At 41.6% G+C, this 15486-nt stretch overlaps 1 long non-coding RNA gene across 1 annotated transcript; it reads left to right on the top strand.

The window, feature by feature from the left end:
* The first annotated feature begins 6552 nt into the window (after nt 1-6552).
* On the top strand, nt 6553-7090 carry LOC149456436 (uncharacterized). The gene is made up of 2 exons (XR_016313881.1): nt 6553-6692; nt 6798-7090. It is a non-coding gene; the product is annotated as an uncharacterized LOC149456436 (long non-coding RNA).
* The last annotated feature ends 8396 nt before the right edge of the window (nt 7091-15486 follow it).

The following is a 15486-nucleotide window of genomic DNA, read 5'->3' as shown; positions in this document are numbered from 1 at the left end:
GTTTTTATGTAAGTGCGATTTTAAATGTTTTTGTACCTATTAATTACAGTGTTACGTTATGGAAGTTTCCCTTTGATGTTTTTACGGTGGTGGAGGAGTACTGTGGAGGTTCTGGAGGAGTTTTGTTGCAAATGATTGATCTAGAGGTGTTTCCACCATGGAGTCTGTCATCAGCGTATAGAGGGGTCCAGACCACACAGACGGCCAACTTTCCTGCAAGAGAGCGCTGCAACATCTCATGCAATATTTGACCTACCATTCCAGGTGGTCAATTATCTGTGGTGCGGATGGGGGTTTCTTTGGGGTTTTTTTGGAACTTTCAATTTACTTTTATTATGTTCACACAATTATTGAGACTTTAACATATATATATATATATATATATATATATTGTTTTATACAATTTCACTGTATACACAGTTTTATGGCATTGTATATGTGCTATTTTTGGCACTTTTGCTGTTTAAGCACCTTGTATTTACTTATTGGTTTATTTGGGATTTAGTCACTGGGAAGGAGGGATATAATTGCCAGCCTATGGGGCATTATAGCACATACACATTTGTGGGGACCAGGGGCGGACTAACCATTCGAGAACTCGGCACTGCCCGAGGGCCCGGGGTCAGTAGGGGGCCCCATGAAATGCCCCTGGTACCTTTTTTATAGGCTTTTTTGAGTGTTGGCAAGGACACAGGGGCCCCATGATCCCCTATTGCCTGGGGGCCCCATGAGTTGTCTGTCTGCCCCTGGTGGGGACCCTTTGTGTAGTAAGGAGTTTATTCATTTATTTAATTAATTATTTAAAGTAGTTTTTGGGCGAGGCAGTGCAGCAATTTTTATGTTTGCACTCACACATTTGTGATTTTGCTAGCAGCAGCCAGTCTAATTGATCAGTCCTCTGCACAGGTTATACTCGCACATCATTGGAAGATTGCCAGTGCTAAAATGGGAAATGTGCTGGACAGTCGCCATGCTTCTGTGAGATGCCCTCTAAAAGATTTGGTTTGGGTTTTCAGTAAAGGGTACTGTTAATGCTACAACATGTAAAGACATGCGCTTCCAACCTTGTGGTAACAGATTGAGGAGGGCACTTTTCTGTTCCAGCATGACTGTGTCCCTTTGTAAAAAAAACTGCTTCAAAAGACATGATTTAAACAGTTTGGTATGGAGGAACTCAAGTGGCTTGCACAGATCCCTGACCTCAACCCTACTGGAATGCTGACTGCGAGCAAGGACTTCTCATCCAACATCAGTACCTGGCCTCAGCAACTAGGAAACCAACGTAATCTAATTTCTGGCTTATGATTGGCCGCCTGTATAGCCTCTGTCTAACTGACCACAACTTAATCAAACCCTGCTATCAATCAAAGTTCCTAAAATGAAGACGATTACATTTAGCCTCATTGCAAGCTTAAACTGTTGTATTTTGCTTTTATTCATACAGGCATTCTTATCCAGGGCAAATTAATATGTTCTCTTACTAGCCCACCCTCCAATCCAATTATACTCATCTTCACTGTGTTCCTCCCACCACTGTTTGTGTGTCAGAGCGATCAGTTTAACCCTGTGTAAGGACCTTGTCTATGTTGGAGCTTACACAGGGTCAATTGTTGTCTTATATTAATACAGGTCCACATAGAAATAGTTCATGAGACAAATCTGTTGTCTTATATTAATGTGGACAGATGACGGATGACCAGTGTATATTTATAAATGTACTTTTCCCGTAGCAATTAGTCCAACAGTTCTTTTTCAGAGAGATGCATTTATTCGGATAAAGATATTTAGGATTTGACCATACTTCTTTTGTATGGTCAAATCACATTCTTTATCATCCTTAAACATGCAAACAATGGCCTGGGGAATGGCCTTGCAGTTTTGAGGACTGTATCCCTGTAGTAGGAAAAGAAGGTCACATATTCCCCCTTACCTGTTGTTTTATTTCCAAGGACTCTAACAGGCAAACAGAGCAACAGAAATAGTTGACAAGGTCGAGTATTACTGCTTGTGTGTGCGTGTATGGTCCAGCAAGAAATCCTGATTCTTTCCAATGCCTCGTGCCTCGTTCAAATGGGTGGCTGTTTTTTTTAAACTGAAAGTCAGTCCATGATGCAGCTATGCGTTATCAAAACAAATCTTTATAGCACTATGTGCTACAATCAAATGTCATAAATCACTGCAGATAAGAAACCAAAAACATCTTCGAGATAAAATAAAAAAATAAAGTCCACTGACTCATATACCACCATGTGGCTGACATAAATTGTTTGTGACTCAAACAGACAAAAAAAGGGTGCAGTCTTCAAAAAACAACCCTGTGTTCTTGTCCTATTCTCCAGTGTTCCTCCACCACCATCACAGAGAACTCACCAGATGGATATGACTACCCACTACAGGTCATTCATAATACACGTATTGTATTTATATGGCACCATGCACCACATTTTAGGATTAGATGTTCCACTTATCCTCCAGCCAGGGAGTTGTCATCTCCATCTTTTATACTGCACTGTACTCCTTGCAATGTTTATACAAACATATTGTAATATGTGTGTGGGTTCATCTAAAGCGCTATGCTGAATGTGCTAGCGCTACTTATCACTATCCTAAATTATTAAAATGTATATACTCTTTGGAGTGGGAAGCTGAGTGTTTGTATTTTTATGCGTATTTATCTCAGAGCTGGGATAGCACTAGATGTGTGAGTAGACTTCATTGCTTTTACCTAATAAAAGTACTTTAAGATTTTTCACTATGGCGGTCTCCCTTTACTTCCTCTTTTATGTGGTATGATATATATGGCTGGAGGATAAGTGGAACATCTAATCCTAAAATGTGATGGATGCTGCCCAGCAGGTCAGAAAGGGGAGGGATGAGCGAGCGCCCCCTCCTGAACCATACCAGGCCACATGCCCTCAACATGGGGCGGTGCTTTGGGATGGGTGGGGCTCCCCCACCCCAAAGCACTTCGTCTCCAAGGGCCTCTTCCCCACAACACTGGGCTGTGGTTGTGCGGGTCTGCAGGCAGGGGGCTTATTGGAATCTGGAAGCCCCCTTTAGCAAGGGGGCCCCAGATCCCGCCCCCCCCGTGTTGGGGCGGCAGGCATCGTGATTGACGTTGGATCTAATTTGGGGGACATTCTTTTATCCTTCTTTTAATAAAGGGCTTGTCAAAGACTGTCTCCTGTCTTTTTTCACATTACACTTTTTTTTGTGAATGAGTAGCGGTACCATGTGCCCCATATTCATTCACATAGGGGGGAGTAGGATCTGGGGGCTCCCTTGCTAAAGGGGGCTTCCAGATTCCTATAAGCCCCCCGCCTGCAGACCCCCACAACCACAGCCCAGGGTTGTGGGGAAGAGGCCATTGTCCCCATCAACATGGGGACAAGGTGCTTTGGGGGGAGCCCCCTACCCCAAAGCATCCCCCAATGTTGAAGGCATGTGGCCTGGTTCAGGAGGGGGGGGGCATTCACTCGCCCCCCCCCTTTCCTGACCTGTCGGGCTGTATGCTCGGATAAGGGTCTGGTATGGATTTTGGGAGGGACCCCAAGCGGGGCTTGATAGCGCTACACTTGTCCTCTGAGAAGGAATTGATTTTTGCTGGGATTTAAAGTGCCATACACATGGTTTTTATGTAAGTGCAATTTTAAATGTTTTTTACCTATTAATTACAGTGTTACGTTATGGAAGTTTCCCTTTGATGTTTTTACGGTGGTGGAGGAGTACTGTGGAGGTTCTGGAGGAGTTTTGTTGCAAACGATTGATCTAGAGGTGTTTCCACTATGGAGTCTGTCATCAGTGTATAGAGGTGTCAAGACCACACAGACGGCCAACTTTCCTGCAAGAGAGCGCTGCAACATCTCATGCAATATTTGACCTACCATTCCAGGTGGGTCAGTTATCTGTGATGAGTGGGTCTCTGGAGGGGGAGCACTAATTGGAGCACTACGCACAGAGAATTGCTATGGATAAGAAGATTTACTACTGTATCACTTAATAGTCACACCGGATGCGGATGGGGGTTTCTTTGGGGGGTTTTTGGAACTTTCAATTTACTTTTATTATGTTCGCACAATTATTGGGACTTTAACATATATATATATATATATATTGTTTTATACAATTTCACTGTATGCACAGTTTCATGGCATTGTATATGTGCTATTTTTGGCACTTTTGCTTTTTAAGCACCTTGTATTTACTTATTGGTTTATTTGGGATTTAGTCACTGGGAAGGAGGATCCCCTATTGCCCGGGGGCCCCATGAGTTGTCTGTCCGCCCCTGGTGGGGACCCTTTGTGTAGTAAGGAGTTCATTCTTTTATTTAATTAATTAATTAAAGTAGTTTTTGGGCGAGGCAGCGCAGCAATTTTTATGTTTGCACTCACACGTTTGTAATTTTGCTAGCAGCAGCCAGTCTAATTGATCAGTCCTCTGCACAGGTTATACTCACACATCATTGGAAGATTGCCAGTTCTAAAATGGGAAATGTGCTGGACAGTCGCCATGCTTCTGTGAGATGCCCTCTAAAAGATTCGGTTTGGGTTTTCAGTAAAGGGTACTGTTAATGCTACAACATGTAAAGACATGCGCTTCCAACCTTGTGGTAACAGATTGAGGAGGGCACTTTTCTGTTCCAGCATGACTGTGTCCCTTTGTAAAAAAAACTGCTTCAAAAGACATGATTTAAACAGTTTGGTATGTAGGAACTCAAGTGGCTTGCACAGATCCCTGACCTCAACCCTACTGGAATGCTGACTGCGAGCAAGGACTTCTCATCCAACATCAGTACCTGGCCTCAGCAACTAGGAAAACAACGTAATCTAATTTCTGGCTTATGATTGGCCGCCTGTATAGCCTCTGTCTAACTGACCACAACTTAATCAAACCCTGCTATCAATCAAAGTTCCTAAAATGAAGACGATTACATTTAGCCTCATTGCAAGCTTAAACTGTTGTATTTTGCTTTTATTCATACAGGCATTCTTATCCAGGGCAAATTAATATGTTCTCTTACTAGCCCACCCTCCAATCCAATTATACTCATCTTCACTGTGTTCCTCCCACCACTGTTTGTGTGTCAGAGCGATCAGTTTAACCCTGTGTAAGGACCTTGTCTATGTTGGAGCTTACACAGGATCAATTGTTGTCTTATATTAATACAGGTCCACATAGAAATAGTTCATGAGACAAATCTGTTGTCTTATATTAATGTGGACAGATGACGGATGACCAGTGTATATTTATAAATGTACTTTTCCCGTAGCAATTAGTCCAACAGTTCTTTTTCAGAGAGATGCATTTATTCGGATAAAGATATTTAGGATTTGACCATACTTCTTTTGTATGGTCAAATCACATTCTTTATCATCCTTAAACATGCAAACAATGGCCTGGGGAATGGCCTTGCAGTTTTGAGGACTGTATCCCTGTAGTAGGAAAAGAAGGTCACATATTCCCTTTTACCTGTTGTTTTATTTCCAAGGACTCTAACAGGCAAACAGAGCAACAGAAATAGTTGACAAGGTCGAGTATTACTGCTTGTGTGTGCGTGTATGGTCCAGCAAGAAATCCTGATTCTTTCCAATGCCTCGTGCCTCGTTCAAATGGGTGGCTGTTTTTTTTAAACTGAAAGTCAGTCCATGATGCAGCTATGCGTTATCAAAACAAATCTTTATAGCGCTATGTGCTACAATCAAATGTCATAAATCACTGCAGATAAGAAACCAAAAACATCTTCGAGATAAAATAAAAAAATAAAGTCCACTGACTCATATACCACCATGTGGCTGACATAAATTGTTTGTGACTCAAACAGACAAAAAAAAGGGTGCAGTCTTCAAAAAACAACCCTGTGTTCTTGTCCTATTCTCCAGTGTTCCTCCACCACCATCACAGAGAACTCACCAGATGGATATGACTACCCACTACAGGTCATTCATAATACACGTATTGTATTTATATGGCACCATGCACCACATTTTAGGATTAGATGTTCCACTTATCCTCCAGCCAGGGAGTTGTCATCTCCATCTTTTATACTGCACTGTACTCCTTCCAATGTTTATACAAACATATTGTAATATGTGTGTGGGTTCATCTAAAGCGCTATGCTGAATGTGCTAGCGCTACTTATCACTATCCTAAATTATTAAAATGTATATACTCTTTGGAGTGGGAAGCTGAGTGTTTGTATTTTTATGCGTATTTATCTCAGAGCTGGGATAGCACTAGATGTGTGAGTAGACTTCATTGCTTTTACCTAATAAAAGTACTTTAAGATTTTTCACTATGGCGGTCTCCCTTTACTTCCTCTTTTATGTGGTATAATATATATGGCTGGAGGATAAGTTTCAGGTATTCACGGCCTACTATATACACAATATATGTGTTTGGAATCTACGTACTGTGACTACCTGGCTTCCCACCCCCATATGCACCTTTGAATAAGCATCAAGGACCTGATCCTATTTCAAGTCGACGGGAGTCCTCTTGATCTCTATTGATGGTAATATACCCATACTTTGTTTTTTGCTTTCAGGGTTTCACTTGATGCCTGTGTTCTATACACTAATTTTTATATATATCCCCAGAATCATTTGGTACTGTGGACTGTGTTTCACTTGGGGTGGCTATCCAGGAAGTCCCTACATTTGAGAAGCGGGTATGACAGTTTCACAACTAAGAAGGTAATGAAGGTGACCACTAATTACTGTAGAGGGAGGCTTGGTGAGGCCTGGATGTGATTCAGCTCCTATATTTTCATACAATTTTTGTGTATTTTTGTGTTCCAGCTTCCATACATCAGGAGGCTACTCTACACATCCTGACTTATATTGGGAACATATTTGCTGAATCTATGGTTCACTCTAATACAAGCTGGAAATTCATGGAAACCTAGGATCAAAACCTCACCATTACCGTATATTGCCTTATATGGTACTCTACTTGCCTAAATGACCCTGATATGAAGACGCTAAGTGCTTTTAAAATGATTTTATTTGCTTGACATGTTCACCGTGCTCATGTTTAACCTCCTTATGATCTATGTGATCAAATAAAGTATTGCCTGTAATTTTTGAATCCATATTACTCCGCGTGGATCTCTTAGTAACCTTCTTTTTTTCAGTTAGGGGTGCTCTTGTCACACTACCATATTGTTCAGTATGCATTTTCTGGGGTTTATGGATCCACACTTATATACTAAGTGAGTCGGAGATATGATTATGACACCAGCTATTCGTGTCATTCTAGGTGGCCTGTTTCTGCTCTATTTTTGTGGTATAAAAATGTGCTATTCTATGATACGATGCAACATGTACAGATAAGTCCGAAGGCAGTGTTATCTTGCTGATGGATGGTGGGATCAACCACACATTTTCCCTGCTGCTCTGTCATCTGTGTGACCAAGGCGTAAAGGTCCTTTAGTGAGGGAGTATGGAATCTGTAAATGCTGACCTTCCCATCTCAAAATGCTAAGGGCTTGGCTGTCATGCTGATTCAATGGCTTTAGTACTTTAAGGAATTGACCTGAAACACATATGCAGAAAGGCATTTTTGACCTCATCCTGGCTTTCTAATCAGTAGGTTTGTTCTGGGTTCTGGGCAAGAGTCAGGCAACTAGCATTTTTAGAAGAATGTCAACAATTTCTTTCATGGAATGAGCTGTAATCATGGTATTGTATTGTGTAAGCCTTTTAATTTCACGAGGAAATACAGGGTAAGCAGGATGCAGAACATAAGCCATGTACATACCAGTAATTGTTGTATCATTGACAAAAGCTACAGTGCCAATCTTGACATTATAAAAATAAACTTGCTATGGGCCCTGGCATTTTTAATTATTGCCCTGTACACACCCTGCTTCTGATTATGTAATAATACATTTACAAATCTCCTGTACAACAGGTTCTGCTTCTTATTTTCTTTGATTAAGTTCAAGTTAATGGCACACGCAAAATGTAATAAGAATAAAAAAATTGGCTGGGTCACGTGTAAACCTTTTGATAATGCCCTGGGGACTTAAGGGTGCAGAGCCCTGTACAGCATGAAGTGTTCTTTAAAAAGATAATAAACCCAAAAGCAGACATTTGTTGTATTTCAGTCTACCAATTCTTAGATGTGATGGCTGCATTTATTTTCTTTTTTTAGGCTTTCTTTTTTATTTTCCACTTAGGATCTGCCCCCAGGCAAGCACTGCCGATGAACAAATGGATTCCATTGATGCAGGAACATGGTGAGCAATGCTGCAAAGGTGACTAAGGGATGGAAAGGGAGGGCAAAGGGGAGCAAAGGTAACCTGTGGCTGGAAGGAAAGGAGGATCAGAGGTAACATGTGAATGGAGGGAAGTGTAGAGGTGATCAGTGGATGGAGGAGGGGCAGAGGTGGCATTAAATTATGGGCATTGGCAGTCAGTATAAAACTTCCCTTTACATTCGTGGTCAGTGTACATGCCTACGTTACATTGATGATCAGTGTTAATACCCTTGTTACATTGGGGCATGTGGCGATCGCGGCGTCAGACCCCCAGCCCTTCTTACCAACTCGTGACCAAAGGACTAGCCAATCTAAAACCGCGCTGTCACGTGCGTAAAAATGCCACGCTCAGCTGCACCCTGCACAAAGATTTTCAAGCTAATGGACCACAATCAATGTACCACAGCCTGAAAGCGATTGTTACTGGGTCAGGTTAATTACGCAATTAACCCTTCACACTGCCACCATCGCCTTTTTGTAGAGAAAAGGAGGAAACTCGCCAATATTAGCAATAACACTATGATGTTTGAATAATTGTCTGTATACCATTGTCACTGCAGGCAGAGATATATAGAGGTTTAAAATACACAGTAGCGCTCTTCAGAGACAGGGATGCTTAGTTTGCATTAAAGAGCTTTAGAAACAGTTCAACACTTTTCAGATAATAGGATTTATTACTAAAAAGGTTAAAAGGGTGCAATTATTATTATTATTATACAGTATTTATAAAGCGCCAATAGTTCGCTCAGTGCTGTACATTACAAAGGGGGACAGAACGTGACAGAACAATAACAATACAATGCAAAACATGAGGGGATCGAGGGCCCTGCTCTTTCGAGTTTACAATCTAGGAGGCAATAAAAATATTTACAGAAAAAGATGTAGCCAATATATATATATAAATACAGAGAGCAATAACACAGCAAAGAGATAACAGAAAGAAGTTTATAGAGGCAGAGTACTTGCCAAAAATCCTGGGTTAAGCAGATCAGGTTTCAGAGCAAAAGGGTACCGTCTCCCAAGTTGGTTCCGATGTTAAAAGGGAGAATTCTTCAACTTCCTTCTCCAAGCATAGCAGCCTTTTTTTAGGAACTCAGCAGGGTGTCTTCTTACAGCAGAGAACTAATCGCCTCATTTGGGGAGGGGTGTTGTGGGCGGGGAACTCAGGCTATGACCAAATCCCTCGCAAGTTATACCATGGGCAATAACCTTCCCTAGGTACATGTAACATTCTATCCATGGTTAGGATAATCTGCAGAATGATATTCTGAACGTCCAGATACCAGATATGACATATCTGCTTGGGAAGTTTAAGGAGATATCGCTTTCTGCTCTCGGGTATACATAATCCAGGGGTGTAAGATATCAGACGACTCACAGTAAACTGAGCTATCCGAATATATGCTTGGTTTCCTGGTAATAATTTCCTATCTCAAGATATGAAATTATATGTGGGTTTTAAATGTGATGTCTGCTTTATGGCTATCTGGAATGCGTTTGAAGCCCAGTGAAGGGCTGGTTTATGGCTTTACGATTATCTCAGATTGAGAAGCTAACAGACACCCAGGCACCAGTTATGTTGGGATTTATAACCATGAAGCTGTCCTGCTGTGTCTGATTGCCTGTGCACTTCTGAACCCAGCACACAGGGACCACGTGTCACTCAACAGAGAGGGAGGGGGGATTGGAGGTAGAGAGATACAAGATGGAGGATCCTTAGCAAGATGGATGACTGCGTCCATCTCTGTGTGCACAATTGCTACAGGGCATAGTGTAAATTTTCCAATTACATGGTAGGCAGGGTAAAGGCCCAATTTCATTGGTGGTCAGAGTAAACTTGTCTGTTATATTGGTGGACAGAGTAGAAACCGTTGTGACATTGCTGGTCAAGATAAAGGCCCAATTACATTGGTGGTCAGTGTAAATGCTCCTGTTACAATGGTGGTCAGTGCATAATTCCTTTTTACGTTGGTGGCCAGTGTATAATCACCTGGTCCATTTTTGCTCAGTGTAGAAAGCTGGTTTATTTTTGGTTGACGTAGAATCATCCTTACATTGGTGAGCCACATAGAAATCCCCCCTTACATTTGTGGTCAGTATAGAATCACCCTTACAATGGTGGTCACAGTGTAAAAATCCCCCTATGTTGGTGGTCAGTGTAAATGCCCCCATTACATTAGTGGTCAGTGTAGAATGCCCGGATATTGACCACCAATGTAACTGGGAGGATTTTCAGATTTTACATTTTGCATGTTCATCAGGGCAGGCTTTCTTGGATTGCTCTTTAGAGAGCATTTGAAGGTGGTGAGGAGGCATTGTATGACCTCCTCACTGCCTGTTTAACCCCCTAAATACCAGACTACCACATGCACTGTGTGTTGTTGTGGGGTGGTAGTGAATTGAATGAGTCTGATTTGGCGGGCAGTAGGGCTCACCATTCGAGAAAGGGGGTTCAAATCCTGTTGCAGCCATGAAGCAATGCATTGCAGCCATGGCATGTGTACACAACTGGCTGCTGCTTCTTACAGTCAACACTTTCTTTTAGTACCTGAATCTAATAGGCAGGAGTAGGGGACAGCTGTGAGATGGTCCACATTAATAGAAATCTGCTGCCACCGGGAGGGCGGAGCCTGAGCATGGCGGCAGAGGAGAGCTCAATGTAGGAGCTCTCGGACGGAGCTCCGTGGTCTGACCTCCCCAAGCCTCCTGGTGTACCTCCTGAGCCATGTAAAAAGCCTTGCGGCATGGGACTTACATTGGCCTGACGGCTCCCCAGGACAGGAGGTGGAGGTTTGCGGGGGGAGAGGAGGAGAGTGGAGAGCGGCTGGACACTAGCGGCGAGAGGGCGCTTGGATGCTGGGAAGCCGGCGCGATCACGTGACCGGCCGCAAAGCACTCCTGGGAGATCGGGAAGCCGGCAGGCCGGTGTTCTGCGGTGGGAGAGCAGAGCCGACCTGTTGGCCAGAGGCTGGTTTATTCTCCCCCTATTCCCCTGAGACCCCCAGGGCTTAAAGCAAAGTAAGAGGAAAGCCACTGAGTCCTGGAAGCCACTGAGTCCTGGAAAAATCGAAGAGACCCTGGAGGGTCCCCCCCTCCGTGAACAAAAACCCTAAACAACCTGAAGGAGAGAGCATTCAGCATGGTCACAAGAAGAAACATACGAGGAGGGTGAGTGACTAAAGCCGAAACCTATTATACACTAATTGTGATGTATTACATGGTCCCCTAAAGGGAAGCAGGGGGTAAGAGAAAGGGGACACCCCCGGTGACTGCAAAAAAGGTGGAAAAGATCTGTGGAAAGAATAGCCCAAAAAGACCAGCAGGGGGATAGTGCAGAGACTTGTATATAAGAACTTTGATTTTCTTCCCTCCAAACCCATGAATTTATAAAAGAGGAACGAAGAATAAAAGCTACAGAGAAAATGAAAAACAAAAGTGTAAAAGGAAGTGGGCTTAAAGGGTCCCAGACTGGTACAATTAAAAAATATACCTCCCAAGGAAACGTAACCCCAGAAAGATCCCAGAATAGGATTGAAAGAGGAGAAGCAGATTTCAGTATGGAAAATAGCCCAAGAGTATCATTAGGCCTGGACACCAGTAATCAGCAATCATTAGGTAATATAGAGACGGAAAAAGACCTACAAATACCTAATAAAAAAGAAATGGCAGAAATGTTTAAAGAATTGGAGAAAACAATAAAACAAGAAATGGTAAATATCCGAAGCGACCTGGGACACCTGTTGGTGAGAGTGGAGGAAACAGAGGAGAAAGTTAAAAATCAGACCCAGGCTATCTCTGAGCTAGAAAAAGAAATAATTAACATAGGGAAAGCCCAAGAAAAACTGATATATAAGGCTGAGATACAAGAAAATAGAGACAGAAGGAGAAACGTCATGATACGAGGGGTCCCAGAGAACTCAAAGGGAGAAAACCTGCAAGAAGTGGTTTGTAAAATATTAAATACTATAACAGACAGTACTGAAATGGAAAGGACTAAAATAGAAGGAATCTTTAGAAAAGGAAAAATCCAGAGATACCTGGGGAAAGAAAGGCCAAGAGACATAATAGTTAAATTTTATGAGTTTCGAGATAAAGAAAAAATCTGGAAGAAGATCAAGGGAAAATCAGTTATTAAGTATGAAGGAGGAGACATACAGATATATGCGGACTTGGCCCCAGAGACTCTGTGGAGAAGGAGAACTTTGAGACCCCTATTGGAAAGGTTGAAAGAACATAATGTGCAATATAGATGGGGGACTCCCGAATGTTTACTAGGATGGAAAAATGGGGTTACAGCATACCTCAGGTTCCCAGAAGATTTGAAACATTTTTGTGACAGTTTAAAAATACAAAGAATGGAGATTCCTGGCTGGGAAGAAGAACAGTGGGAAATTAGAATGAAGAGAAAAGAGGACTGGTAACTTGTGGGGGGGAGGAGGCGGGGGGAGGGGGGGAGGAGGAGAGAGGTGGAGGAGGAAAAATAAGGTTGTGTTTTTTTTTTTCCTCTACCTTGGTCTGCCCTCACCCTATTGCCCCTGTCTTACTGTGCTTGAGATGAATCCGAGTAGGACTTGGGGAGCTATGGGGAGGTTAGACAAGGGGAAAGTCGTCCATGCTCAGAGTTTTTAGCCCAAGGATTAGATCAAAAGTGGAATTTATTTTCCATAAATGATTAATAGGCAAATGATAGGCCTAAAAAGAGGGGGGAGGGGAGGGGGGAGGGGGGGAGTTGGAAGGTTGGGTGGGTGGGTAAGTGGGGAGGGGTTTTTTTTTTCCTGCAAAATAAAAAAAAAGATATAAAAGCAAGTGAGAAAGGAGAAGGAGGGGAAGAGAGGAAGGGAAAAGAGAAAAATATAGATGGAGGAGAAAAGAGAAGATTTATGGAAGATGGAAGAGATTCAGTTTATAACATATAACGTAAATGGGTTGAACTGCCCTGAGAAAAGATTTAGATTGTTTAAAGAACTACACCATAGGGCAGCCTCAGTGATATTTCTACAGGAGACACATTTCGAGATAGAATCAAACGTTAGGCTGGGGTCCAGAAATCACCCAACATGGTATTATGCACATTCCACGGTTAAGAGAGCGAAAGGTGTAGCAATAGGTATGGCAAAGAATACTTGAGCTGGAAGATAGAAAGACAGACCCAGAGGGGAGATTCTTGTTTTTAAAGGGAAAGCTACAGGAGATTGAGTGTACACTGGCCAATATGTATTGTCCTAATAAAAGCCCGGAGATATATCTGAAAAAAGTATTGAGGTAGTTGATGGACTTTAAAAAAGGACGCCTGATCCTCGCAGGGGATTTCAATTTTTGTATGGAACCACAAAAGGATGCTACCTCCCATGTACAGAGAGAGGGAAGTAGGGCCCTGAAACTATTGAAAAAAGAATTACACATAATTCAATTGGTAGATGCCTGGAGAATTACACATATGCAAGATAGAGATTATACCTTTTTTTCAAACATGCATAAGAGGTATTCAAGATTAGATCACATATTAATAGAACATCAATTAATTGACCACCTGGTTCAAGTAGAAATAGAGACAATCTCTCTATCGGATCACGCCCCAGTTACAATGAAATTGGAATGGGGGAGGGGGAAAATAGGAGGGCTGGGTTGGAAACTGAATGAGACACTATTAGTAGAAAAGGAAATAGCCCAAAAAATAGGGGAGGAGATCGAACGGTATCTCAAGGAGAACGAGACAGGTGATGTGTCCACAGCTACAGTGTGGGAATCTCATAAGGCATATATAAGAGGAATATTGATAGCGATTGGGGCAAGAAAGAAAAAAGAAAGAAGAGAGAAAATGAGTGGGCTCTTAGAAGAAATAAGTAAACTAGAACAACAACATAGGAATAGAATAACAAAAGAAATAGAGCTGAAGTTAAAAAAAAAGAAAGAAGAATTGGAAGGTGTAATAGAAGAAGAGAGGAGAAAAGCATATAATAGAGTTTTGAGTGAGAGATATAGATGGGGAGAAAGACCTGGAAAATATTTGATGAGGGCCCTGAGGAAAAAGAAAAATAGAAATTATATAGAAAAAATAAAAGATGTTAAGGGGAACCTGAAGCACTCAAATAGAGAAATCACCAAAGTTTTTATGGAATATTATAGAGACTTGTATAATATAAATCCCCTGCGGGGATCAGAAAATATAGAAAGTGGGAAGAATCAAAAGAGAAAGAAATATCTAGAGATGGCTGGGTTATTAAAATTAAGTGAAGTCCAATTGAACTCCCTTGATGCAGATATCTCACAAGATGAAATAAAATTAGCTTTGAAGGGTACAGTGTCTGGGAAAAGTCCAGGACCAGATGGATACACTGTGAGATATTATAAAAAATATAGTGAAATCTTAGTACCAAAACTTAGCAATTATATGAATGCACTGGGTGGAGAGATGTAAGTAAGAAGAGAATCGCTACAAGCTCAAATGGTGCTTATTCAAAAAGAGGGAAAAGATGCTTCACAGTGTTCGAGCTATAGACCTATTTCATTATTAAACACCGACACTAAGTTATTTGCAAAGGTCTTGGCAAATAGATTGAAAGAGCTAATGCCTGAATGGATACATGAGGAAAAGTAAAAAGGGAAAAGAACCGGTGGTGCTACTCTCTATAGATGCTGAAAAAGCGTTTGACAGAGTGAACTGGAGATTCATGATGGATACTTTAGAAGTCATGGGAATTGGGCCTAGGATGAGAGAGTGGATAGGAAAGTTGTACAGATACCCCTCTGCAGTTGTTATGGTGAATGGGGAGAGGTCAGAACCCATCGAGATGTCAAACGGTACAAGACAGGGATGCCCACTGTCCCCACTGCTGTATGTTATATCATTAGAACCACTGCTGTCAACAATAAGGCTGAATAGAGATATAAAGGGAATCCAGATAGGGGACACAGAACATAAAGTCGCCGCTTTTGCTGACGACTTGCTGTTCTATGTAGGAAACCCCAGGATAACACTTCCAAATTTAATGAAGCTATTAAAGGAATATGGAGAACTGTCAAATTTAAAGATTAATCCAACAAAAATGGAGATTCTAAATATAAATATTTTAAAAAATGAAAAAGAAAAAATTCAAAAGGAATTTCCCTTTAAATGGAAAGATAGAGATATAAAATACTTAGGAGTAAAACTTACAGCTTCATATAAACATCTATATAAATTAAACTATATTTCATTGATCAACGAGATTAGAGAGGAGCTAAAA

This window comes from Staurois parvus, unplaced genomic scaffold (genome assembly GCF_062004578.1).
Source record: "Staurois parvus isolate SC_StPar_1 unplaced genomic scaffold, SC_StPar_1.0 ptg000362l, whole genome shotgun sequence".
Taxonomy (NCBI): Eukaryota; Metazoa; Chordata; class Amphibia; order Anura; family Ranidae; genus Staurois; species Staurois parvus.
This window is presented reverse-complemented; position numbering and strand designations above follow the sequence as displayed.